Genomic DNA, 27117 nt, shown 5'->3' with positions numbered 1-27117 from the left:
AACCTCAATGTGTTATTATGTACAGGGGTATGAGGCAGGGGTTAACTAGTCTCCTTAGGAGGTCTCTGTAGCCAGCAGTCTCAGGCTGTAAGCATCCAGGAGAGGGAAGTCACACTTCCTAGTCTTTGCATCCCTTGATCAGTCATCCATACGCTCTCATACCCCTAAGATTCCTAAGAAAAGCTTTGCCACGTCTCTTGAGCCTGGGCCATGTGAGTAACGGCTCTGCCAGTTATCCATGGGTCTAAGACTTGGGCTTCCTTGACATGGCCATGCCCATGCATGTCCAAATACACCTCCACTCAGAACTTCACTCACTCGGGACTTCCCCTGCTCCCTACATAAGTCCAGGTGACAAGCAGATGCCAGCAGAGGGCTAAGGTTTGAGGGGGAATGTCCCTCTATATGCTGTGAATATATGTTTCTCTTATTGGTTAATGAATAAAGTTGTTTTGGCTAATGGACAGGCAGGTTTTAGCCAGGTGGGAAATCCAAATAGGGATAGAAAAGGGGAATAGGCAGGGTCAGACAGAGGCCAGGTGGGTATTAGGAAGGTAGAACGCCCGGGCATTCTCCCATAAACACGACTACACGGAGATATACAGACTAATAGAAATGGGCTAGTAATTAAGGGAGAGCTAGCCAATAAGAAGCCTGAGCCATCACCCAAACATTATATAATTAATATAAGCTTCTGTGTGTTTATTTGGGACTAAATGGCCGCCAAAGCAGGCGGGAAAGAAATTTCTGTCTACAAAGGTCCTGCACAGTGCTGGAGTCAGGAGCCTCCCTGTTCCTAGCTGGAGCCTTGTTCACACATGCACCCCAATTGCCTATTAATATCTACATTCCCAGCAGGTACACAGAGCTTTCACAGAGACTTTAAACTGTTTCCTAGGTTACTTCTCAGCCAGTGGTATTGAGTGCCCTGCCACGCTTGAACTGAGTGATTCTAAGGAAATGTGTTGAAATGGGATTTCTTTTTTTTTTTTCTTGACAGTGCTGGGGATAGAATCCAGAGCTTTGAACATGCAAAGCAAGTACTCTTCCCCTGAGCTTTGTCCCCAGTCCAGGTCTTTGCTAGTTTGCTTGACTCCTGTTATACAGCCCAGGGTAGCCTCAAACTCTTGGATCCTTCCAGCTTGTACCTCTCAAGTGCTAGGATTATAGGTGTGCACCATCACACCGGCCCTGAGAATTTAACACCAACTTGGTGTTCCTCTCCTCTACAGGATGGAGAGCAGACAAAGTGATACTTTGTCGATTCCTAGGGGTTCATGAATATATTTATGACCCCACCCCAGAGACCAACTAAGCCAAAAGGGAAGAGCAGTGCCTGAGATAGGTCAGAGCTCACCATTGCAGGGACACAGGCACTTGCCGTGACCAGGGACACCAAATAGGGGCACAGTAGGGTAGTCTGCTTTTCCCCAGTGGGCAACGGTTGCTTCCTGTGTCCTACAGCAGCCTGGTGGCAGATGGCAGCCTGTCGCAAGGAGGGGGCCGAGTTGTCTCGGGTTACCACTTCCTCCTCCCAGGCAGAGGCCCTCTGCCAAGTGGACATGTCTGGAAAAGTCTCCACCCACAATTGTCAAGTAAGTCCGAGTGGCATCTGGACAGCCTGGATGATGCTGGAGGTGATACACTTGCACTGACGTGCAACATGCCAAGTCAGGGTGAAAGAGGAGAATACCACAGAGACTGATCTTGTGAGAGCTGCAACTCAAAAAATAAAAAATAAAAAAATAAGAAGTCCCCCTCACTGTCGTCTCACACCTCCGGCTAAGGCCGTGACAGCTTCTGAGGGAAGTTGGCTCAAGCCACTAAAGAGCGAATCACACCCCCACAAGGCTCTGTGAGTGAGAGCCAGGGATATGACTGAACCACGTGGGCAGCACTGGGTACATCTTCCTCTGGTAATTCAGCTGTCCCTTTGTCCCTAAGCGGGGACTAAGGATTAAGTGGGACTTTAGAGAGGTCACCAAAAGTAACGCAGTAGGAAGAAAAACAAACACCCAGTGATTCCAGCTCTTCTCCACATTTTATTGGGGTTTTTTTTTGGGGGGGGGTTGTTGTTTGGAGGAACTCATGTAGCCTCAGCTAGCCCCAGACTTAGTATGGAGCTGAGTTAACCTTGTAGCCCTGATCTTCTTGCTTCTGCCTCCAAAGTCCTGGGGTCTCATGCAGGTGCCGCCATGGCCTCGGGTCAATGGGCGTTCTAACACAATGAGGAGATGTAGCTGTGTTTTTCTTTCCCTGATTCGTTGTGACATTGTACCTTCCTTTTCATACACCTGTGGCCATGTGTATGCTTTCTTTTGAGAAATGTCGACAGTTAGAGTCTTTCTTCAAGGAATAACTGGACAGAAAAGCCCAGACAGCACTAAGACAGTTCTCGTGACTTATGCACATTTAAAAAAAAAAGTTTCTAGGGCTGAGAATGTAAGTCAGCTGCTGTGTACAACAGCCTGGGTTCAATCCCTAGCACTGCATCATAAACCAAGGCCAGTGGGTTTGCTTGGGAGGGAAGAGGCAGAGGGATCAGAAGGTCAAGGTCATCCTAGGCTGCACAGTGCACAGGGAATGAGAGTCTGTCTTAAGAAAGAAAGAAAGAAAGAAAGAAAGAAAGAAAGAAAGAAAGAAAGAAAGAAAGAAAGAAGGAAGGGAGGGACAGAGGGAGGGAGGGAGGAAGGAAGGAAGGAAGGTAGGAGCGAAGGAAGGAAGGAAGGAAGGAAAGAAGGAAGGAAGGAAGGAAAGAAGGAAGGAAGGAAGGAAGGAAGGAAGGAAGGAAGGAAGCTCCTGAACCTACCTGCAGACCTGCAGCATCCGAACGCCTAAACTGACCCCTCTGAAAGGCTGAGGCTTCCTTCAACCACTGTGCTGTTCACTTGAGCAGAACAGTCCCTGAGGAAGTCTAAAGAATAAACTGTTCCAACTCTGCATCAGGAGGAGATAGTGTATGTTCTTTTTTTTTTTTTTTTAATCTTTTTGTGGGGGGTCAGGGGATAGGGTTTAAGATGGGGTTTCACTATGTCACCCTGGCTAGTCTAGAACTTGCTGTATAAACCGAGCTGTCCTTAAAACCCCAGAGACCCAAGTTCCAGGATTGTAAGTGTGTGCCACCACCCCTGGCTTCGAGGATGGATTCTGTGCATCAACAACCAAGATTCTCTGCTAGTGTTGAGTGGCTCAAGTAGCAAGAACCAGCCTGAAACTATTGGGGCTAAATAAAGAGGCACCGAGGCATTGCAGAAGATGTAGCCTAAGCTTGTTGGGAAAGAACGAAGCAGAGGCGAGTGTGGTGGCTCATGTCTGTAATTCCAGCACTGAGCAAGACGATCTGCTAGAGTTGGAGGCCAGCCTGGGCTATATAAATGAGGACATACCAACCAGGACTACACAGCAAGACTGTCCCCCCAAAAAAACAGAAAAGCAACTTTTGCTTTTCAAGTAAACCCCTCCTGGCTAGAGCTCTTTACTGGTTCTCCTAATGATCAGGTACCAGACTAAAAACAAAAGGGATGCACTCCGCCCTAGCTGCAAATTCGCTCAACTAGGGTAGTTGCTCATTAATTCTCATGTCCCAGCTCGCCTGCCCAGCTATTAGAAACAGGTCCACAGCTGGGCATCTGGGAAGAGTGCACATGGTCAAATATTCCAGGAATTAGCTATATTAAAGTCAGTTTTTGTGGGTCAGTTTGAAAACCTGACACTATCCAAAATAATGCTCCCATAAGAAAGGATGTGCCGGGTTCTAAGCTATTGGCTTACTTAACAAATTAGGACCTCCTATACTTAAGATTTTATTTTAGAAATACAGCCCCAGGATTTCACAGACTGAACTGAATTATTCAACCACAGCCATGAGATCCCAGACCAGCTACATTCCCAGGACCCAGTGGTGGGGCTCTTATCCAAAGAGCAGTACAAAAAAAGCCATTAAAGGCTGAGGACGGTGTGCTGGCAACAAAGCATCATCCTGATATAGATAGAGGTTCCTGTTTGTTTGTTATTTGTTTGTTTTGAGACAGGGTCTTGCCATATAGCAAAGGCTTTGACTTAGCGTAGTCTGATATAGAGTTCCCTGCAGTTCTGCTCCAGCCTCTTGAGTGCTGGATGTTTCTTTGTTATTTAGTAAGTTGTCCTCAACAGAGGAAAAGTAAAGTTTAATATAATTATCTAGAACTTCAATCTTACATTGCATAAGACCAGCTTCGATGTAAATAGAAGAGGTGTAGGAACCAGACAGTGGTGGCATACACCTTTAATCCCAGCACTCAGGAGGCAGAGGCAGGTGGATCTCTGTGAGTTCGAGGCCAGCCTGGTCTACAGAGCTAGTTCCAGGACAGACTCCAAAGCCCCTGTCTGAGAAAAAAAAGAGGTGCAGGGTGGCATGCATGGCAGGCTCACTCTTTACAGAACAGTGAAAACCTACATGAAGCTGGCACCATGACTTCTTTTCTTTTTGAAATAGGTCTTAGGAAACCCAGGCTGGCCTTGAACTCTCAACTCACAAGATGTACTGAAACATTAGCTGCTGACCCTCTTGCCTTGCAGGCATGTACCTCCACAACTGGTTTGCTTCACTTCTTAGCACAATCAAAAGGCCAGGACCCTGTCCCCGGCTTGCTGGCCTGACAATGGGGGGACAAACCAACAGAATGGTATGACAGTTGCCTGGAAGCCCCTTCCTTCAATGGCTTCATTCTTAATGCAAGTGCTTGCATGATAGAGGGGAGAACAGAACAAGAAAGGAATGTGTGTGTGTGTGTGTGTGTGTGTGTGTGTGTGTGTGTGTGTATGTGTGTGTATATATATGTATGTATATGTGTGTGTATGTGTGTGTGTATATATGTATGTGTGTATGTGTGTGGGGGGTGTATGTGTGTGTGTATATATATATGTGTGTGTATGTGTGTGTGTGTATATATGTGTGTGTGTATATGTGTGTGTGTTTGTGTGTATATATGTGTGTGTGTGTGTTTAATTTTTAAGGGGCTAGAGAACTGGTTCAGTGATTAAGAGCACTTGTGACTCTTACAGAGGACTCCATTTAGTTCCCAGCATCTACACGGTGGCTCATAATCATCTGTAACTCCAGTAGAGGGGATCTCATGCCTCTTCTGGCATCTGAGTATTCCAGACATGCATGTAGTACAGGTAGACATATAAGCAGAACAACACCCATACACATAAAATAACAAAATTTTTCATAAAAATTTTTGTTTGTTTGGTTAGTTTTTTTGGTTTTGTTTTCGTTTTTGTTTTTCCAAGACAGGGCTTCTCTGCAGCTCTGGAACCTGTCCTGGAACTCACTCTATAGATCAGGCTGGCCTTGAACTCAAAGAGATCCTCCTGCCTCTGCTGGGATTAAAAGCACCTCCAACCAGCAAGTTTCAAATGTTTTAATGACTCCTTTCTATTATTTTTTATGTGTGTCGGTGTTTCGCCAACACATATGCTTGTGTGAAACCCTGGAACTGGAGTTACAGACAGCTGTGAGCTACCATGTAGATGCTGGGAATTGAACCAGGGTCCTCTAGAAGAGCGGTCAGTGCTCTTAACCTCTGAGCCATCCCTTCAACCCTTAAAAATTCTTTGAGAGGACAGGACATGTTCCTTGGTCATGCCTACCTCCACCCTTCTTTCTACGATCTGAACAAGCTCTGACTCGAACACAGAGCCAGCTCTGGGCTGTTAGGACCCACCTCCTCCTTGGGAGGACACATATGCTTTATGTGTGCCTGCTGTGGGTGTCACTGAACTTACCACGTTGTGGGCTCACTGAAAAACTGTTCCGTGGCATCACATGTAGCTCACTGGTTGGGACGTCTGCCCAGCATGCAAAAGGCCCTGAGTATGAGTCCCAGTGCCACACAAGCCAGATGTGGTGGCTCATGGCTGTAAGCAGAACTCAGGCTGTGGAGCCCGGAGGGCAGGCTCAAGGAAAAGAGAACTGTGTGAAGAATTTTCAAATGGCAGCAGAACATGACATGCCAGTTGTATCCCCTCACTAAAAAGTCAGTCTTCCTATAGTTAGCAGCTCAGAACAATACTGAAGGTGTGGAGTGGGCTTGGGCCACTGTCCATTCATTCAAGTGCTTACTAGGCACCTGCTATGTACCAGATAAGGTACTGCAGAAGAGCAAAAGGCCAAGCTTCCTGATATTAATTAATTGGTCTGTTAAATTGTCACGTGTCAAGGGGTCAAAAGTAAAAGTAAGCCAGGGAAGGAACAAGGATTGGAGTGGCCCAGAAGGTAGAGTTTTAAATGTTAACATATTAATCTTTTTATGGGTGCTAGTGGCTGGTGACAAGGATGCTGAGCCCCAATGCCTGTCAGCTGAGCTGCTCCCCTTGTGTAGTGTGCAAACACATTTCCTTAAAAGGCTATTTCACAGCCAGACATGGTGGCACACGCCTTTAATCCCAGCACCTGGGAGGCAGAGGCAGGTTGATCTCTGTGAGTTCCAGGCCAGCCAGAGCTACACAGTGAGATTCTATCACATAAACAAACAAATCAATAAACTTTTATTTATTTATTTTGAAAAGCTGTTCCACTGACTATAAAGGATAAGCCAATTCTTAGTTCTTACAGCCCTTAGGAAGTTCAGTAGCCCACACATGAATCGGCTTTTCAGCCAAACCTTTCACATCTTCACGTATAAACAAGCCAGTTGACCAGACACCTTAAAGGAGTCAAAGGGAGTGTGGGTGGGAGGGGCCGTATCCCGCCATCCTAATGAAAGTGAGGCCCCCAGCTCAACCCACATTAGCACCAGCTAGGGAGGCTCTGTGCTGGCTGCTTTTCATGTCAACTTGAACCAAGTCGTTTTAGAAGAGGTAACTTCAGGCGAGGAAATAAATGGCTTCGCGGGGTTGCTATGGGCAAGCCTGTGGGGCATTTTCTTGGATTTTCTTGGTTGACTATTGATGTGAGGCCCTGGTTCTGTGTGTGGTGTTGTTCTGGGCTGGTGGTCCTGGGTTCTATCAGAAAGCAGACTGAGCAAGCCATGAGGAGGGAGCCAATAAACAGCATACACACACACACACACACACACACACACACACCATGGTCTCTGCATCAGCTTCTGCCTAGAGCTCCTGCCCTGAATTCCCAGGAAGGTGGACAGGAAGATGAAATAAAAATCAACACTTTCCTCCAAGTTGATTTTGGCCCTGGTTCTATCCCAGCAATAGAACCCTAAGGCAGGCGTGGTACAGGTGAGTCAGTCTTAAAATCATTATTCTCTGTCTCTCTCTCTCTTCCCCGCCTCCCATGCTCTTGTTAAGCTCAGACTGACCTGCAAAACTCTCTATATAAGCCAGACTGTCTCTTGAACCCTCCAGCCTCCTGCCTCAGCCTCCTGAGTGCTGACCCTACAGGACGCACGGCCCAACCACACCCAACTTCTACTACATTTCTTGACACATCTAAGAACTTACAATAGCTACAAAGACAGAAATATTTAAACGAAAGTAAGAGTCCCTGCTTAACCCTTGCTTTCCTGCCTTCTTCCCTAAGTCAATCGGTAGACAAAGATTACAAGGAGGTTTGGGAACCTTATTCTCAAGTTATTTTTTTACCTTCCAGGTTCAAATTCTACTCGTTAATTTTTACTATGCCTGGCTGTCAAAGAAGAAACTGTACATTAACCCCTGGGAAACGAAAACTCTAGTGGCCTTGAAAGAACTCAGACCACATACGCCAAGAGCCTGGCCCAGGCCATCCCTGCACATTCCCACTTGCTGTTTTATTTAAGTGAGGGGAATCTGAAACTCTGTGCCCACCTACTTTTTCTTCCTGGGCCCCCCACCATGTGCCAGGAGACAGGCTGGGTACCAGTCTGGGCTGGAGCTACTGGTTCACTCAATCGCAATGAAGAAAGTGTCTGGGGTTGCTTGTTGCTCCTTCCCAGCTCTGAGACCTGGGCAGAGTGGATGCTGGCCTGATTAACTGCTGGTGGATTCTGCCCACGTTCCTCCCATGGTGAGGGCCAACACCACTGAAACTGGCTTTGTCTTGAACCTCATTGTCCAGTTCCGGGTGCCTTCCTGCATTTCAAGGCTCTTAAAGACTCCGTGAAGGAAAAGAGACAAGAAAGGGCCAGTCAGACAGGACACACTGGCTGCACTATTCTTCCCAGGCTGCTTCCAAGGAGCTCCTGCATCTTGCATGAGAACTGAAGTGGGCCGCCCCCCTAACTGCCACATCCTCATACTCGGGGGCTACGGATGCAAAGGCAGGTTCATCAACTCGCTCCAATGTACATCTGGTGCAAGTATTTGGTGCACAAAGCTCTCTCTACCCTTAACTCAGTTTTGCTGGGGACACACAACACAAGCAATAAACTAGACTTGGGGGCACAGGCCTGGAATGTCAGAACTCAGGAGGTGGCGGTTGGGGAAGCAGATTTCACCTACGGCCTGGAATAATGAAACCAGTGGAAGAAAAGGGGGCTGACAAGATGGTGTGAAAGCCCCGGCTGAGCAAGCCAGCAGAGCGAGTCAGTTAACAGTGCTTTGCAGCCTCGGCCTCCGCTTCAGTTCCTGCCTGCAGCGTCCTGGCCCAACTTCCCTTGATGCTGACCTCTGATGTGGAAGTGAAATAAGTCCTTTCTCCCCCACGTCGCTCTTGGCCACATGTTTTACCAACAGAAACCCTGGCACTAACTAAAGCACGTCTCCTTGGCACAGTGTTGCCTTTCCAATACCGGAAGTTTCGGTATCGCCCTCGTTAGAGTATGCACTTATGTTTTTCCTTGAATTTCAGGGTCTCTGCGTAAAAGCACCTGCCACCAAGCTTGAGTTCAACCCATAAGAGCCCGCATAGCCACAGAAGACAACTGACTCTGACAAGTTGTCACCTGACCTCCATGCATGGGCCATGAGAGGTGTGCCAGCCCCTACCATACACACACACACACACACACACACACACACACACACACACACACACACTGGCTTCATGCTCCTGGCTCACTTGGTCCCTACCTTAGTCTCTGAGTGGCCAGGACCACAGATGTAGACCCGCACCCTCTGCTTTTATTTATTGTTGTCTTTCTCTTGCTACGTATCTGAAGCTACTAACGCTCAGTGGCCTTCGATGCCCTAAATTTTCAGTGGAGACTGCTTTCAGCTTCTCGTTCCACAGCCAACTCAACAGTGTCATCTAGATTTGGGAACATCCTTTAGCGGAAGAAAAAGAGAAAGTCTCTCCTCCAAGAGGTGGGGCAGGTTCCCAGGACGCCATTTCCTTCTCCCTGGAAAGGGTGTTTGCCACCAAGTGACAGCAGGGAAGGTGTGGGGAGAAACCGTCACCCTCACGAGATGTCACCCTCACGAGACGGAACTCAGAGAACATACTGAAGAGGGGGAACCTGCTAGACTCTGCCTGTGATGGTGTGAAAGTCAAAACAAAGGCCTTTGCAAATGAGAGGCTCAGGGCTCTGCCAACGCAGAGCATAGCCCAGCAAAGTGGCACAGATGTCTTTTCAAAGAGAAGCCCTGTGGCACCGGCTGGCACCTAGAGCAAGCCACCCTCCTGTCACACCATAGAGCTGTCTGGGGAGCAGGAACAGGCGCCTGGTTTCCTTGGCACTCTGCTGCCTGAAGTGTCAGCACCAAGCAGCCTGGTTCGGTTCGGTTCGGTTCGGTTCGGTTTGGTTTTTGAGGCGGGAATCTCACTGATCCCAGATGCGCCTTGAACACAAATGTAGCCAGGAATGACCTTGAATTTCTGATCCTCTATGCCCACCTCACCTCCCTGAGTGCTGGCATTACAAGCTTGTGCCATTAAATTATTTGGTGCTGGAGATCAAACATAAGGCTTCATGCATGCTAGGCAAACACTCTACCCACTGAGCCCCACCCCCACCCCCACAGAAATGAATGCTTCTTTGGATCAAAGAAGACAGTGTGCCTACAACTGATGAAGACATCCTCCTCCAAGAATCAGTAAGCTCAGATGGATGCTGCCACCAAATTCAGCTCAGCAAGCCTGTCCTGTGTCAGGGTGTGAGTCATACGACAGACAAATCAACTGCCCCCTTTTTTTGAGACAGACTCTTCATGTGACCCGTATGCTGACTTTGAACTCACTATATAGCTGAGGATGGCCTTGAATTCCTTCCTGATCATCTGGCTTGGGCCTCCCAAGTGCTGCAATGCCAAGCACGCATCACCACACTCAGGTAGGAAAGCCAGTTGTTACAGAGCCCCAAACTAACCTAAGGCCCAGGCCCAGGCCCAGGTAAGGCCCTCCCTGTCAGCCCCACTCCAGTACCAGGAAGCAAATCCATTCCTCCCCTTCTAAGTTCTTTATTTTAGGAGCCGACAGAGGTTTGGAGTCACATTCTTCAGCTTCTCAATGTCCTAATTAGTGGTTGCTCTCTGAAGCCAAACAAAGCAGCCAAGGGTGGCTTCAAAGCCACCCTTCCGACGACGGGCTGGGACACAGGAGGACTTTGAATAAGAATCAGCCCTGGCTGAGCTACATTTGGGCTGGCTTCCCAATCGTCACCATTGGAGGCATGCCTAACTTCCTCAGAAATGTCTTTTCCTCTTTGTCACTTTTTCTGCAGCAGTGCCCAGGGGAAATACTGACACACCCCTTAATTAAAAGATGCACGCAAACTTAACCTTGAAAACTATCATTGCTTCTGGATGCAGTGAGCAAGCAAGTTCTTGAATCAAGGTAACAACCAGGACGCTCGACCATGCGTGCGTGTGTGCGTAGGACTGAGAATGGCTTTCCTTCCAAGCCTGAGTTACTTACGGGCTCATCCTTCGGGGTGGAACAGTAATAGCCGATTCTCATTTAAGACAGTAGATGCAATTTCTGTTGTTATTTTATTACATTTATGGGGGGGGGGCAGCGCTACCATGTATGTCAGGACAGTTTTCTGTCACCTTGACACAAGCTAGAGTTGTCTGAGTAAAGGGCACCACACTTGAGAAAATGCCTTTATACGATTGCCCGCTGGCAAACCTGTGGGGGCGTTTTCTTAAGAGTCACAGATGAGGGAGGGCCCAGTCCACTGTGGGCGGTGCCATCCCTGGGCTGGTGATTCCAGGGTGCTACAAGAAAGCAGGCTGAGCGAGCCATTCGGAGGTCTCTGCATCAATTCCTGCCCCCAGCCAGGCTCCCCCCTGAGTCCCTGCCATGACGTTTCTGGATGATAGACTGTTACATGGAGTGAAAGATGAAATAAACCATCTCTTCTCCAAGTGATTTTCAGCCAGGTTTTGGGCTGGTTGGTTGTTTTGTTTTATTTTGTTTTTTGAGGCAGGGTTTCTCTGTGTAGCTCCTGGAACTCACTCTGTAGAACAGGCTGTCCTCGAACCCACAAAGATCCACTTGCCTCTGTTTCCCCAGTGCTGAGATTAAAGGCTTTTGCCACCACAGCCTGGCTTAGTCGGAGTCCTATCATAGCAAAAACCCCTCAGGCAGTCTGCACGTGGGACTCACAGAACAACTTCCAGAAGTGCAATGTCAGCAAGTGCCTTTGCCCACTGGGCCATCCCCACGGCTCACACACTCAATTCCTTCTTCTCCTTTTTTAAAAACGAGACAGGATCGATCACATTATGCAGCCCAAGCTGGTCTTGAACTTTGAATTCTTCTATGTCAGCCTACTGAAAGCCCAGATTGTGGACATGCACTGCCACACCTGCCGATACGAAGCCTTATTCATTCCCTGTAGCATGGCTGAGGACTTGCCATGTACACACGAGAGCCTCAGAGCTGGCCTCCCCCGATCCATGCCATCCCTAGCACTATAGCTCGCTTGTCAGCGCAGAGCTCAGACTACACGACACCACGTTATATGAGCCCGTTAGTGTTCATGCTTCCTGAGGGTGAGGACCTCAAGGCTGCTTTGATCACTGCTGCATCTCCAGCAGGTACTTTGTCACTTAGTCAAATGGCTGAGCATGGAAGACATGCCACAACTCAACATTTCCATGTAAAAGATGACTGACTGGAAGGAAGAAGTTTGCCCCAGAGCAGGTTCTCCATAGCAAGCATCTTGTTTCTGCCTAGATCATAATTTAGGGTGCTTTGGTGATTGAGGAGGTGCTAAGGTAGTTTAGTTTGCAGTATAGAACGCCTTTCTCCCAAGGAAGGTCACATTCATCAGTCAAGACGGGTTTATTATAAACTGAAATGTTACAATAAACATGACAGATAAAATGCATAGATAATGCAAGGGAAGCCCCAGAAAACCAACGACAAAGTAAGGAAAGGCTGGGATCTTGCAGCCGAAGCTTGCAGAACGTGACTCTACCAGTGTGGCCCAGAACGCAAACCTTCAGGAGTTCCCCAAAACACAGAAAGATTTGCATCGCTGAATAAATAACTACTTTCTTAGCATAGGCACAGGGATGAGCCCCACGCCCTGGGGCTGCCACTTACTAGCTGCGTGGTCCTGCTCTGTCTCATATGTTACAGACGTATTAGACTCAACCTCAAAGGCTAACATAAGTATCCGACTGACTATCACCACGCTTAGGGTGACACTGCCATTAGTTACTATTGTAATTCTCTTTAATAAAAGCATGGCAAGTATCAGGAAACAAATTACCAGATGTCTTAGTCAGTGTTCTACTGCTGTGAAGAGATGTCCCGACCGTGGCAACTCTTATAAAACATTTAATTGGGGCTGGCTTACAGTTCAGAGGTTGAGTCCATTGTCATCATGGCAGGAGGCATGGCAGCATGCAGGCAGACACGGTGTTAGAGCAGGAGCTGAGGGCTCTACGTTGGGATGGACAGGCAGCAGGAAGAGAGGCACTGGGCCTGGCTTGAGCATTTGAAACCTAGAAGTCCATCCCCAGTGACACACTCCCTAATAGTGCCACTTCCTGGTGACCAAGCATTCAAATCTGTGAGCCTATGGGGCCATTCCTGTTCATTACACAGGGGTAACCAACATAAAATCAACTTCTACTTGTATCACACACACAGGCAAACGGGGCCTTTGGGGGGGGGGGCGGCAATTTTAGCTTATTATTCTCTCTCTCTCTCTCATGTCAGCGTGTGCCATCCATGTCACACGTTCAGGATTCGGGTCTCTCTTTCTACCATATGGATTCCAGGAATTGCTTCCTGGAAGGAACTTGGGTTTTCAGTCATGGCCACAAGAGCCTTTACCTACTAAGTTGGGTTTTCTGTGGCTGTGAAGAGACACCATGACCACGGCAACTCTGTTAAAGGAAAAACAGTTAATGGTGGGTGGCTTACGGTTTCTGAGGCTCAGTCCATTATCATGGCCGGGAGCATGGTGGCGTGCAGGCAGACATGGGCTGGAGAAGGAGCTGAGAGTCCACATCTGGATCTGCAGGCAGCAGGAAGTGAACCGACTACATTGAAAGTGGCTTGAGCATAGGACGCCTCAAAGCCCACCCCTGTAGTGACACACTTCCTCCAGTGAGGTCACACCTAATCCAACAAAACTACACTTACAATAGTGCCCCTCCCTATGAGTTTATGGGGGCCAATTACATTCGAATTACCATACCTACTGAGTCATCTGGCCAACCCACAGGAAAACCAATTATAACAGCACATACATAGTTTAAGAGAAATCACAAAGGAGAGGAATAACTTGAACTTTAACTCCACACAAGGAATTCCACGATGTATAGCATATAATATTAATGAATAGAGCATTTCATTTCATATCCATTTGTTCGCTTGTTTATAACACACTTCTTTCAGACTGACATTTTCTCTGTATTCTGTTTTGTTTAGGCTATTTGCTTGCTTGTTTTTGAAATAAGAGCTCACTGTATAGACCAGTGAACCTCCTGCCTCAGCATCTCAAATGGCTGACATTACAGATATATATCATCATGTCTGGTGCCTGTTTCAAGACTGATGCTGATTATATCCACTTTATATTCATGTAATTAAGAATTCCCTGTGTTTATTTTATATATATATATATATTTTTGAGACATGGTTTGTCTGTGTTAGCCCTGGCTGTCCTGGAACTTTCTCTGTAGACCAGGCTGGCCTCAAACTCATAGAGATCCACCTGCCTCCTGAGTACTGAGATTGAAGGTGTACACCACCACCACTCAGCCTGGAATAAAAGATTTCTCATGAAAATAATGTAGGGGGCCAGTGAGATGGCTCTGGGTAAAGTCACTTGCAGTCAAGCTTGATCATGTGACTTCAATGTGTGGGTCCAACACACTGGAAAAAGAAAACAGACTACAATAAGTTATCCTCCAACCTCCACGGATATACTGTGGTACATGTGCACCTGTACAACACACACACACACACTCACTCACACAGACACACACACTCACATAGACACACTCACACAGACACACATACACTCACACACACACATACACACTCACACACATACACACTCTCACACACAGACACATACACACGCATACACACTCACACACACAGACACATACACACTCACACACAGACACACACACTCACTCACACAGACACACACTCACACAGACACACACATACACTCACATGCACACATATACACTCACAGACACACAGACACTCACACACACTCACACACATACACACTCACACACTCACACACACATACACACAGACACATACACACATATACACACTCACACACACTCACAGACACACAGATACACACACACACAGACTGAAAAAAAAAACATGGTTTTGTTTTTGTCTTTTTGTTTGTTTGTGTTTTGGTTTTGTGAAACAGGATCTCACTATGCAGCCCTAGCTGTCCTGGGAATCACTGTGTAGGCTGGCCTTGAACTCAGAGATCTGCCTATCCCTGCCTCCCAAGTGCTGGGATTAAAGGTGTGCACCACCATTGCCTGAACCAAAGCAGAACTTTTTAAAAATAAAATAAATCTGTATAAAATTTAAAAGTTTTTACACAAACTAACAGAGTAAACAGCCCACAGAACAAGGGGAAATCTTTGTCATGTGTAGTGCAGACTGGGAGTTAAAATCTAGCATATATAAAGAACTGAAAAAATTAAACACCATGAAAACAAAATGACAGCCAATGAGCTACTAAACTGAGCAGGCAGTTCTCTAAGGGAACACAGATGGCTACTAGAGGTTTGTTAACGTCTTCAGTGTCCCTAGCTGTCTGTGCTTTGATGTTATCTCAACCCTGTCAGAGTGACCATCGTGAAGAAAATAAGTAAATGACGATGTGGGTGACGGTGTGGGGAAGGTGAGCCATTTCTTGTTGCTGGTGGGAGTGTAAACTGGCCATGCCACTGTGGAAATCAGTATGGAGGTTCTACAAATAGAACTACTATATGACCTAGCTATTCTACTACCACCGCAAAGGACCTCACAGCCTCCCGCAGAGACATTTGCACACCCTTGTTCGTTGCTTCTGTGTTCACCATGGCTAAGAGATGAGATGGACCTAGATGCCAATCTGCTAAGGAAGGCAATGAAACAGCCGTGCACACACACCAGAACCTTACTCAGTCACAACGAAATGAAACTGGCAGAAAAACGGAGAGACGGGGGAAATACTACATTAACTAAGGTAACCCTCCTCATATATGGATCCAAGCTTCTAGTTTTTATACATGTGTATACATGGGAGTCATCAAGTGGATATGGATCAAGAACTAGAGAAAGGGCTGGGAGCGGTGGCGCATACTTTTAACCGTAGCATCTGGGAGCCACGAGCCACGTGTGCGTCTGACTGAGGCCAGCCTGGTCTATCTAGGTAGAGAGTTCCCTAACAGGCAGCCAGTGCTGGGTAGTAATACCCTCCCTCAAACCAGAGGAGAAGAAGAGAGGAGAGAAAAGGAAAGGACAGAAATGAGAGAGACCATGAGAAGGAGAAAGAGGTTTTAAAGGAGGGACATGGAGAGCTGAGGCACATGTGTGACATGGAAGGAAGAAGGAGAAGACAGGAGGAGGGGCAACAGGGACACGGGGGGGGGGGGGGAGCAGAGGAGGACTAACCTCCACAAAGTACGTCAGGGTCAGAGAGACCTACAGACACTTGCAGGCCAGCCAGGGCTACATGATCAGACTGTCTCAAAACACACACACACACACACGCACGCACGCACGCACGCACCTGCACACACACGCACCCACATACACTCATACACATGCACTCACACTCATGCATACACACACACACAGGCACACACCTGCACACGCACACACACACGCACCCGCATACACTCATACACATGCACACTCACACACATGCATACACACACACAGGCACACACCTGCACACACACACACACGCACACACGCATGCACGCACCTGCACACACACGCACCCACATACACTCATACACATGCACTCACACTCATGCATACACACACACACACAGGCACACACCTGCACACGCACACACACACGCACCCGCATACACTCATACACATGCACACTCACACACATGCACACACACACGCACGCACGCACCTGCACGCACACACACACGCACGCACCTGCATACACTCATACACATGCACACTCACACACATGCATACACACACACACACACACACACACACACACGACACACCACTCAAACTTTATCTTATTGTTTTGGGCATAAGCTGTTGGCTTGCAAGAGCTCATAGCAAGAAGGCACAGCCAGCCACAGCTGCAGTGTAATTGCACGGTAAGGCACAAGGCGGTGGCACGGGCCGATGCAGCTCCGGAGGAGGTGAGAGGCTTCAAGAGGTAGTCTCCTGGGTAGAAGGAAGCAAATATGCCAGGGCTGCAGGAGCAGATTAGACAGTGGGAGCAGGGACTGGAGAAGGGAAGGCGTCAGAGTACTCAGGCAGCAGCTACTCCAGTGTGCCTGACACCCGAGGTTAACCAAGGAAAGCACGGTGTAAATCCTCCGAAGACCGTGTAGGTTTAACATGCAGCTCGAGCACTTGAAAAGTGCACGCCCTCACTAGCTTTCACAAACACATTTCTCAGCCCGGCAAAAAAAATAGCTGTGCTTAGGTATAAATGGCGAGCTAAAATGTAAAATCACATCTCTACAATAAACGTCTATGTTATAATTCAACGTGAGGACCGTGGCGGATCACATGGCGAGGGGCAAACACATCATCCGGCAAAACTTACCAGGGAAGGAAGTTTTATTGGAAAGGGAAGGGAGTGGGAGAAAGGAGAGAGAGAGAGAGAGAGAGAGAGAGAGAGAGAGAGAGAGAGAGAGAGAGAGAGAGGGAGGAGAGGGGGAGAAACAGGACAGACATAGATCTGTCTGGCTCCTCAGAGAGATGGCAGAAAGAGAGGAGGAGGAGGTGGGCAGAGCTTGCCTCTCAAAGAAACCTTTTCACCTGCATGCAGACTACATAGTGACGTAGGAGACATAGGACCCTGGGCTGACCAGGGCACTGCCTGAGTGCATGCTGCCAGGTGACAGAGGCCAGGCCAGCGTAATGCCTGAATCCCAATAGTCTACAAACAGAAAACATGACCAGCATATCGATGACAATAATGAACACTAGCTTTGTCAGCTTTTTGCTGATAAAATATCCTCGTCCGCAATAGAAAAATCCACATTTACCCGTTAACCATATTCTTAAACATTGTATTTTGTTAAAGCTGAAAGGAACCTGGGCATGGTGGTTCACACTTACAATCCCAGTTCTCAGGAGGCAGGATGGTGAGTTAGAGGCCAGCTTGGGTTAGGGAATGAGTCACAAGCTTGCCTGACTACAGTGCGTGAGAGCCTGTGTCACAAAGCAAACAACAAAAAACAAGTCAGGGATAGTGGTGCACACACCTTTAGTCCCAGCACTTCAGAGGCAGAGGCAGGCAGATCTCTGTGAGTTTGAGACCAGCCTGGTCTGCATCGAGAGTTCCAGACAAGCAGGGCTTCATAGTGAGAGCCAGTTTTAAAAAATTTAATTAAGATTTTAAAGGACATGTTTTAGGCAAATGGTTTCATTTGCTTTTGGTTTTTCACTTAGGGGTAAACTGGATGTAAACTCCAGTGTCCTCAGGCTGTGTGAACTGATCTGATTCAGTGAGAGTCTGGTTATTCTGTTTGAGACTCTAAAACAGGGCTGAGATGACTCACCGAGCCTGACAAACAGGAGCCCACGTGGTTGAAGGACAGATCAGACCCCTCCAAGTCATCCTCTCTCTCTCTCTCTCTCTCTCTCTCTCTCTCTCTCTCTCACACACACACACACACACACACACACGCTAAATAAATGTAATAAGTTTTTAAATTCTGGAGTGGAATTTAGTCATTAACACACACCACTATATCATGAGCTTAAACTCTAGCTGTGTATTACATAACAGGGATCCCGTATCACAATATCAATCTGCATTGCTCAGCCCAAACTCTGTAATGTGCTTTGGTTGAAGGTCCTTTCGAATGTAAGCAATTACCCCAGGAAAAGCTGTTTTAACATTCATTGATCCTTCCTGCTCTTAAGGCCTTAAGGTTGCTATCAACAAAATGCTGTAGCCAAGTAGAGTAGGTCACATTTGTTGTCTGAGATGTAGCTGGGTAGAGTAGGTCACACTTGTCTGAGTTGTAGCAGGGATAGTAGGCCACACTTGTCGTCTGAGCACTTAGGAGGCAGAGACAGGAAGACTTCCAGGAGTTTAAGGTGAATTCCAGACCAGCCAGGACTACAAAGTGACTAACTGCTACCCTGTCTTAAAAAACAAACAAATAAATGGCTTGGCATGGTGGCATATGCCAGTAACCCTCCAGCCAACCCCTGCATGGTAGAAAGTGCCCTGTTCCTGTCTCTCTCCAAACCCCCCTATTCTGAGAGTCTCTGAACAAGGGGCACGCGCCAAAAAGCCCAGTTCTGCATTCTTGGTGATCATATCAGCTTCCTCCCTAAAGTCGCCACTCAAGTCACCACCTTGAGCACAAACCCAGCTTGTGGTGGACACGTCATCGTCCCTGCCTACAACCTATATGACCTGGAGAGATGGCTCAGGACAGACTGCTTTCCCAGAGGACTAGAGTTCAGTCCCCAGCATGTGATTCACATTCACACCCATCTGTAACTCCAATCCCAGCACCCTCTTCTGGCCACCAAGGGTGCACAGACATGCATGCACGCAAAACACCCACACACATAAAAATAAACAAGTATTAGAGAAATCAAATGAAAAATAAACTATCTCCCCAAAGTTAAGCATGGTGGCACAGGCTGTAACTGAATCCTGGGGGCTGCAGGAGGATCTTGAGTTCAAAACTAAGCTGTATTATATAGTGAGAATCTGTCACAAAATAACTAAACAAAACATACTCGAGAATGCTTTAAAGTTAATGAAACTGAATGCCATTAAGCCTCAAAATAAATAATATGCTCTATTATATCAAGTTAAAAGTAAACTGGTTTTTGAAATAAACAAGAATTCAAATGCATATGTTTAAATGTTTTTCCTTTTTCTAGTAGATTACTCTGTCTTTTCAATTTCTAAATGGCACCCTGTTCTGTATAATTATTGTAATTTATTCAGCAATGTCCCTGTATTCTAGTGTGTATAGCAGTTGCTATTTACAGGTTCTTTTTCTGAACTATATTGTGTTATGTTGACTCAAACACGAGACTGTGATTAATCATGGTCACTTACCTTCCATGTCAATACAGATTTCCAAGTGTTTTCTAGAGGCTTGGGTACCTCAAAGCCATTATCATCAGTTCCTTCCTCCAAAACCCTGTTACAAGTCCTGTCAGTCACATTCAGGAACCCCTCATCCAGATGGAGGTCCTAGGTGTAAGGTGTTTGCCTTGGGCAGGGACCGTCGGAAAGCACCAGGTTGCTTTAAGGGGGCAAGCACTTGGGGGGGGGTGGCAGACCAGGTCAGGAGATTTGGTGTGAGCCGTGTGGCGGCCTGACAAAGTCCCAGCATTTCAAAATTGCAGAGCACACTTCTCCAGCACCGTTCTACTTCATTTCTAATGATTCTCATTATTAATTTGGAAAAGCTTTGTGTAAGTTTTGGTAAAGGATGACAATGTGTACAAGGGCAGCCTCTTTAAACTAAATAACTCTTTGGGAAAAAAATCCCCACAACCGTGGAACCAGGAATCCCGCTGCGCCTTCCTACCACCAAGAACAGGAAAGTTAGAGGTTTACTAGACACAGCTAGTATGAAATGCCTAATTCAGATCCAAAGCCTGAGGCCACTAAGGGTAAAGAGTTCAGCTAATAAATACAGAGAAATCAGAATGGTGCAGGATAATGGGAAATGAGAAAGACATTTGGACCTTTCCTTTTGGGAATGTGTAAGGGAACAGGCCTCAGAGTAAGACTAAGTTACAAAGGGGTGCAATTAGGAGTTGCTCTTAAACTTTAGTGTAGTGTGTGCTCCCCAGAAAAAGTTCTTATCCCAAGGCCAGGCCTTTCTATTTCCTTGGGGACTTGAGGAAAGTTCCAGTTTGCTAAAGCAGCCTTCTCCTTATCAGTGGCAAATGGAACCTTGGCCCTTCCAATAACACGACTGGTGCCTATAATCAATGCTAGATTCCTCAACTCCTGCTCTCAAGCCACACCCCAGCTCACGTGGCCCTTGTCTCCCCTTTAATCCTATGTGCAACTCTAGAGTATAAAAGCTGTATTCTTACTGGGCAGTGGTGGCACATGCCTTTAATCCCAGCACTCTGAGGCAGGTGAATCTTTGTGAGTTCGAGGCTAGCCTAGTCTACACAGCTAGTTTTAGGACAGCTAGGGCTGTTACACAGAGAAACCCTGGGGGGGTGATAATATTCTTTTTTTTAATAAACTCATTGACAGCCATCCTGATTAACCCACAGTCCCCAAGATTTCCTCCTTTTTTGTCATGACTTTGGCTAAACCATTTGATCACTCCTGGCTAGTTTTTATGTCAGCTTGACACAGAGCTATCAGGACAGAGGAAGCCCCAAGTGATCTTACCTCTGTAAAATCGGGCTGCAGACAAACCTGGAAGGCATTTTCTTAATTAGTGGTGATGGGAGAGGGCCCTGTCCATGGTGGGGTGAAAGCAGGCTGAGCAGGCCATTAGGAACAAGCCAGTAAGCATGGTCTCTGCATCCTCTCCCGTCTTCAGCTTCCTGCCCTGCGTGAGCTCCTGCCCTGCTGCTTTTAATGATGAACTATGAGTAACACAAACCCTTTCCTCCCCAACCTGCTTTTGGCCATGGCCTTCCATCACAGCAATAGTAACCCCAAGACAATCAGTCACCAACTCTGGCCCCACCCAGCCCTCTCCCTGATGCCTCTTGAAGCCTTCCTCAAACAGATCTCACCTCAGCACCCTTCCGTACTCTGCACAAGCTCTCACAGGGTTGGCCCACACCGCTTTGTTCACCAGGCTGGCCCACCATTACCTCATCTACTCCCACGACTCCTCAGTCTCACTCGGGGCTGATCTTTCTCTGCTGTGTAGACATCCTTCCCCATACTGCATCCTTCCCCAACACTGCATGACATCGCTTGAACGTCAGCAGCCAGCACTAGCCCTAACCCTAACCCTCATGCTGCCAGCTCTCACACTATTGGGGGGGGGGGGCAGGTTCGGTCTCAGATGCCTCTCATGGGTTACCCCATGCACTACTATTCCTGAGCATTCTCACTCCGAGCCTTGACACCAGACCCTTTTGTAGCTCTCACTCCATCTTTATAACTGGGGTGAGCCATGCTGCTCACCCCAGACAGGTCCTCTCATCACGCTCTTAGCTCCCACAAGTCATGGCAGGCTTCTCCTGAGGCGGACCCCTCCCTTCTCTGGGTCTGACCCCTGCCCCAGGTTCCCAGCTGCCCAGGTTCTGTGACCCTGTGCAGGGCCCCCGTCTGGCCCTTAGGAATGAATTGTCCACAAGGAACTAGGAAGAGAAATGCTCATGATCTTGTGTACAAAACATTAAGTCTGAGAAAGAAATAAGGGAAAGGGCAGGCTGGAAGGAGGGGAGGAAGACAAGGAGAGGAGGAAGGACAGAGACAATGCAATATGTTTTTTCAAAAGAAACAGCATGAATCAGCAAGACAGATACGACTGTGGCTCTCACTCGGAGATCCACCTGTCTCTGCCTCCCGAGTGCTGAAATTAAAGACGTGAGCCAGGACTGCCCAGCAAGGCTATTTTCTGTGTCTGTCTGTTCAAGCTGGTTACAGTTTGAACTGCATGATGGAAACCAAACTCCTGTCCTTTGGCTACACAGCAAGTTCAGGTGTTAGCCTGGGCTATATCCTTTACCTATTTTAAAATCGGGTATTCTGGTGTTTTATTTGAGACAAGCTTGGCTGGCTTCCAACTCAACATGCTGACCGCTGGGACTGCATCCTGGCTCCTGAGTTCTGGGACATAAGTGTTATAAGTGTATATATTTCTTACATATCCTGTAATCTGGTTATAAGATCCTTATCAAACACAATGTACAAATATTTTCTCTACCTCCCCCCACACACATTTCCCTTCATTTTTCTGATGCAGGAGTCTTGCTAATTTAGCATGGCTAAGCTAGACTAGAATTTGTGATCCTCCTGCCTCAGATTTCCAAGTGCTGGGATTACAGACATGCATGACCACACCCAGCTCTTAGACTTCTCAAGAGACATACAAAACATCAATAGGTATATTTTTAAAATGTTCACTGTCATTTTAATCATCAGGAACCAGACGCAGGACAGGCTCACATGTGTCAACATGGCTATTATCAAGATGAAAAGTAACAAGGGCTGGTAAAGGTGTGGGGAAAGGGAACTCTGGCACGCTGGGTAGGAATGTCAATTAGAACAGCCATTATGGAAAGCACTATGGGAAAGAACATTAAAGGTATGGGCTGGAGTGATGGCTTAGCAGTTAAGAGGGCTTGCTTGGGTTCCAGAGGATTCAAGTTCAATCCCAGCACCTTCTACCTGGAAACTTATAATTGACTATAACTCCAGTTCCAGGAGTGTCAATGCTCTTTCCTGGCCTTACACACTTGCATACAAATCACACACACACACACACACACACACACACACACACACCTACCTTTAGAAAAAGTAAGCCGGGTGGTGGTGGTGCATGTCTTTAATCCCAGCACTTGGGAGCCAGAAGCAGGTCGATATTGTGGAATGATAAGGATTGGGAAAAACAGACTGAATAGATGTTTATTCAGGGAGAAATAACTTACAACAGAGACAGATGAACACCAGCAAGTTATGGTCCAAGAATGCCACTGAATGCTCTCTGTCTCTGTCCTGCCAGCAAGAGAGCTTCTCCAGGGTACCTGACTCAGACCTAATTCCCCCAGGTCACATCCACACCTGTCCCCACCCCCAATGGACGTGGTCAGTGCAACAGGTGCAGACAGAGTGAATATCTCACTACAGGGGGACCTTTGAGTCCAGCCTGGTCTACAGAGAGAGTCCCAGGACAGGCTCCAAAGCAATACAGAGAAACCCTGTTTCAAAAAACAAAAGGAAGGAAGGGAGGGAGGGAGGGAGGGAAGGTGGCAGGGAAAAAAAACTAAAAGTAGAGGAAGACAAAAAGTATTAAAATAGATGGTAAAGGCATCTACTGTCAAGGCTGACAACCTAAGTTCGATCCCAGGGATTCACATAAGTGGAAGGAGAGAATCAACTCACAGGGGTTGCCTCTGACCTCCACATGTATGTGTGAGCACACACACACACACACACACACACACACCAAATAAATTTTAAAAATTATTTGGTAATAAAAATGTTAAATGCTCATGAAATGTTATATAAACAAACCATGAAAACATGTCAGGGAACTAAATGGGTCCCTAAAGGCTACATAGTATATGATTTTAAATGGTCCCTAAAGGCTACATAATATATGATTTTAAATGGTCACTAAAGGCTACATAATATATGATTTTAAATGGTCACTAAAGGCTACATAGTATATGATTTTAAATGGTCACTAAAGGCTACATAGTATATGATTTTAAATGGGTCCCTAATGCTACATAGTATATGATTTTAAATGGTCACTAAAGGCTACATAGTATATGACTTTAAATGGTCACTAAAGGCTACATAGTATATGATTTTAAATGGTCACTAAAGGCTACATAGTATATGATTTTAAATGGGTCCCTAATGCTACATAGTATATGATTTTAAATGGTCACTAAAGGCTACATAGTATATGACTTTAAATGGTCACTAAAGGCTACATAGTATATGATTTTAAATGGTCACTAAAGGCTACATAGTATATGATTTTAAATGGGTCCCTAATGCTACATAGTATATGATTTTAAATGGTCACTAAAGGCTACATAGTATATGACTTTAAATGGTCACTAAAGGCTACATAGTATATGATTTTAAATGGTCACTAAAGGCTACATAGTATATGATTTTAAATGGTCACTAAAGGCTACATAGTGTATGATTTTAAATGGTCACTAAAGGCTACATAGTGTATGGTTTTAAATGGTCACTAAAGGCTACATAGTGTATGACTTTAAATGGTCACTAAAGGCTACATAGTGTATGATTTTAAATGGTCACTAATGCTACATAGTGTATGATTTTAAATGGTCACTAAAGGCTACATAGTATATGACTTTAAATGGTCACTAAAGGCTACATAGTGTATGATTTTAAATGGTCACTAAAGGCTACATAGTATATGATTTTAAATGGTCACTAAAGGCTACATAGTATATGACTTTAAATGGTCACTAAAGGCTATATAGTGTATAATTTCACTGTGAAACAGCCCCCTCTCCCAAAAGGCAAAAATAAACAGAGACAGAAAATGGTTGCCTAAGGCCAGGGAAGTGTGGAGTAACTAGGGAGTGAGTCACGGGCAGGGCATGATAATGATATTCTAAAAACAGTAGTGACAGCTTTAATGAATATGAATCACAGAACTGAACAAACCAAACAGGTGAACTGTAGGTTCAAAAATGGAGTATGGTTCAAATAAAGCTTTTAAAATTGCTAAGTTAATAAAGGCGCAAAACTACAATTTCTCCGAACAAATTTATAAGAGCATGCTTAAACAATACCTGGTAAAGTGGTACTTACTCTTTTTTTTCCCTGATAAATATATTAGCTATCACCAAAGCTTTCCAACTATAATTTTAATGTGGACTACTTAATAAAATTGAGTAGCATAAATGAGAGTACCAACAAATCTCCCCTGTTCTGTCTATCCTTAGAAAAGATAAGAATTATCAAGACAAGCAATTCTGCCAATTCCTGTGTTAGCCACCTCCTAAAGTGCCCGCAAGGGCTGGGGTGTGGCTCAAGTTGGTGGAGTGCTCACCTGGAAGTGCTAGTACTCATAAACAGGGTGTGAACACATCTCACAGTCCTAGCACTTAGGATATGGAGACAGACAAATTCAGAGTCCAAGGGTGTTCTCAGCAACACAGTGAGAGTTACTTATTCCAAAGTGAGTTTGAGGCTAGCTCTGGCTAACAGAGACCATATCTCAGGAAAAGTTACAAAAACTTCTGCTTAATGCCCTCCACTAGTGCCTATAACATACTTGGCATTCATAGCTACTGAATATTGAAGGCAGGGTTTAAATGAGTTCACTAGACCCAAGATAAAAGATAAATAGAAAACATAACACAAAGAATTTGAACCTTTTATAATGCTTTGTTAATTTTAATTATTTGAATGCTGATGGACCAAAAAAAAAAAAAGCTCCTGAGATATTGGATTATGGAAACTGCCAAATTAAACCAACCTATCTATCTTAAGAAATGTCTGAACTTCAAAATGGAAGTGAGAAAACATGTTGCATTGGGGGAGAGGTTACAAGTTTGTTTCCACAGGAAACAAAAAGTTATGGTTCTCTTCAAAATTAATAAAGACCAGATTTGACTGGGGAAGACCTCCTGAAATCTTGGCTAGACATGCAGGAGAAAAGCCAAGACAAAATACAACATGTATGATGATCCCTCAGCCTGGGGAACAGCTCTGAGACTGAAATGAGACATAAATCTTGCTGGCTACAGAACCCTCATGACTTACTATTATGTCACCCTTTCATATGGCGTGGGTAGAACTTTGGTTATAAAGTCTACACAGACTTATAAACAGATGCCTTTTACCTGCTTCAAACATAGAAATCTTTAGCTGACTGTGTACATACTTGTGTTAATGTGGATATATATGTTATCTTTAAAAGTTTGTGTTTTCAGAGAAAAAAAAAAAAGACACCTTTAAAGACAAACAACCCAGGTGATCCAGCCTCTCAGAATTCTCTAATGCAATTTCCTCAAAACTCTGCATCCAGAACAACTTCAAAGCTGAGAGGGTCCAGCCTCACAGAGTACTCCAGCCAAGACTTCAGATAAGCCCTGCATTTAGCATTACAGAAAAACTGGACAACAAATGATACAGCTGGCTGTCCCAGGACTTGACAGTTATCCCAGTTTTCTCAGAGTCCTCTAAAGATGCCATCATCCCCAGAAAACAGAAACCTTGGGTGACTGCCCAGGCAACCAGCTGTTTCTATCTCTACCTCTGCACTTCCTGTATACTCGGGTAATATATCCTTCTAAGGTCGCTGATGGGGATTAAAAACTCAATAATATATAGTTTTCCTTGTTAAACAAATTCAGAAAAAAAACTTACATAAGAGATATAAAGGTTGTAAGGCTTAAAAAGATATCTTTCATAATGGTAATGCAAGTTATTAAAAGTGATTTAGGTATAAATCTTTGAACTCATGAAGTTAGAATAGAAAACAATTTCTTCAAATTTGCCAAATACAAATGGACTGGACATTGTGAATGTAATTCTGACCTGATAATTCTTCTTATTTTTTACTATGTTAGAGTTAAAACCTTTTCTCTTTATTTAGACAAAAGGGGGAAATGTTGTGGGATATTTGTACACCATGTATTTGCTGTGATTGGTGTAATAAAAGCTGAACAGCTAATAGCTAGGCAGAAGGTACAGGTGGGATTTCCAGGGAAAGAGAGGAAGAAGAGATGGAATCCAGGAATGCAGGAGAAGCTAGGAGACACGGAGAGAAAACAGGAGGTACAAGATGAAGAGAGGTAATGCCGTGTGAGGGAACGTCAATATAAATAGATTAGTTCAAGTTATAAGAGCTAGTTAGGAACAAGTCTAAGCTATAGGCCAAGCTTTCATAATTAATAAGAAGTCTCCATGCCATTTGTGA

General features: G+C 45.7%; 1 protein-coding gene across 1 annotated transcript in view; it reads right to left on the bottom strand.

Moving 5' to 3' along the window:
* The window catches only part of Ints8 (integrator complex subunit 8), a 439588-nt gene that overhangs the window by 176407 nt on the left and 236064 nt on the right, over nt 1-27117 (bottom strand). The gene's annotated exons all lie outside the window — the stretch shown is intronic.

This window comes from Phodopus roborovskii, unplaced genomic scaffold (assembly GCF_943737965.1).
Source record: "Phodopus roborovskii unplaced genomic scaffold, PHOROB, whole genome shotgun sequence".
NCBI lineage: Eukaryota > Metazoa > Chordata > Mammalia > Rodentia > Cricetidae > Phodopus > Phodopus roborovskii.
Note: the sequence above shows the minus strand (reverse complement) of the source record. Positions and strands in the feature narration are given on the sequence as shown.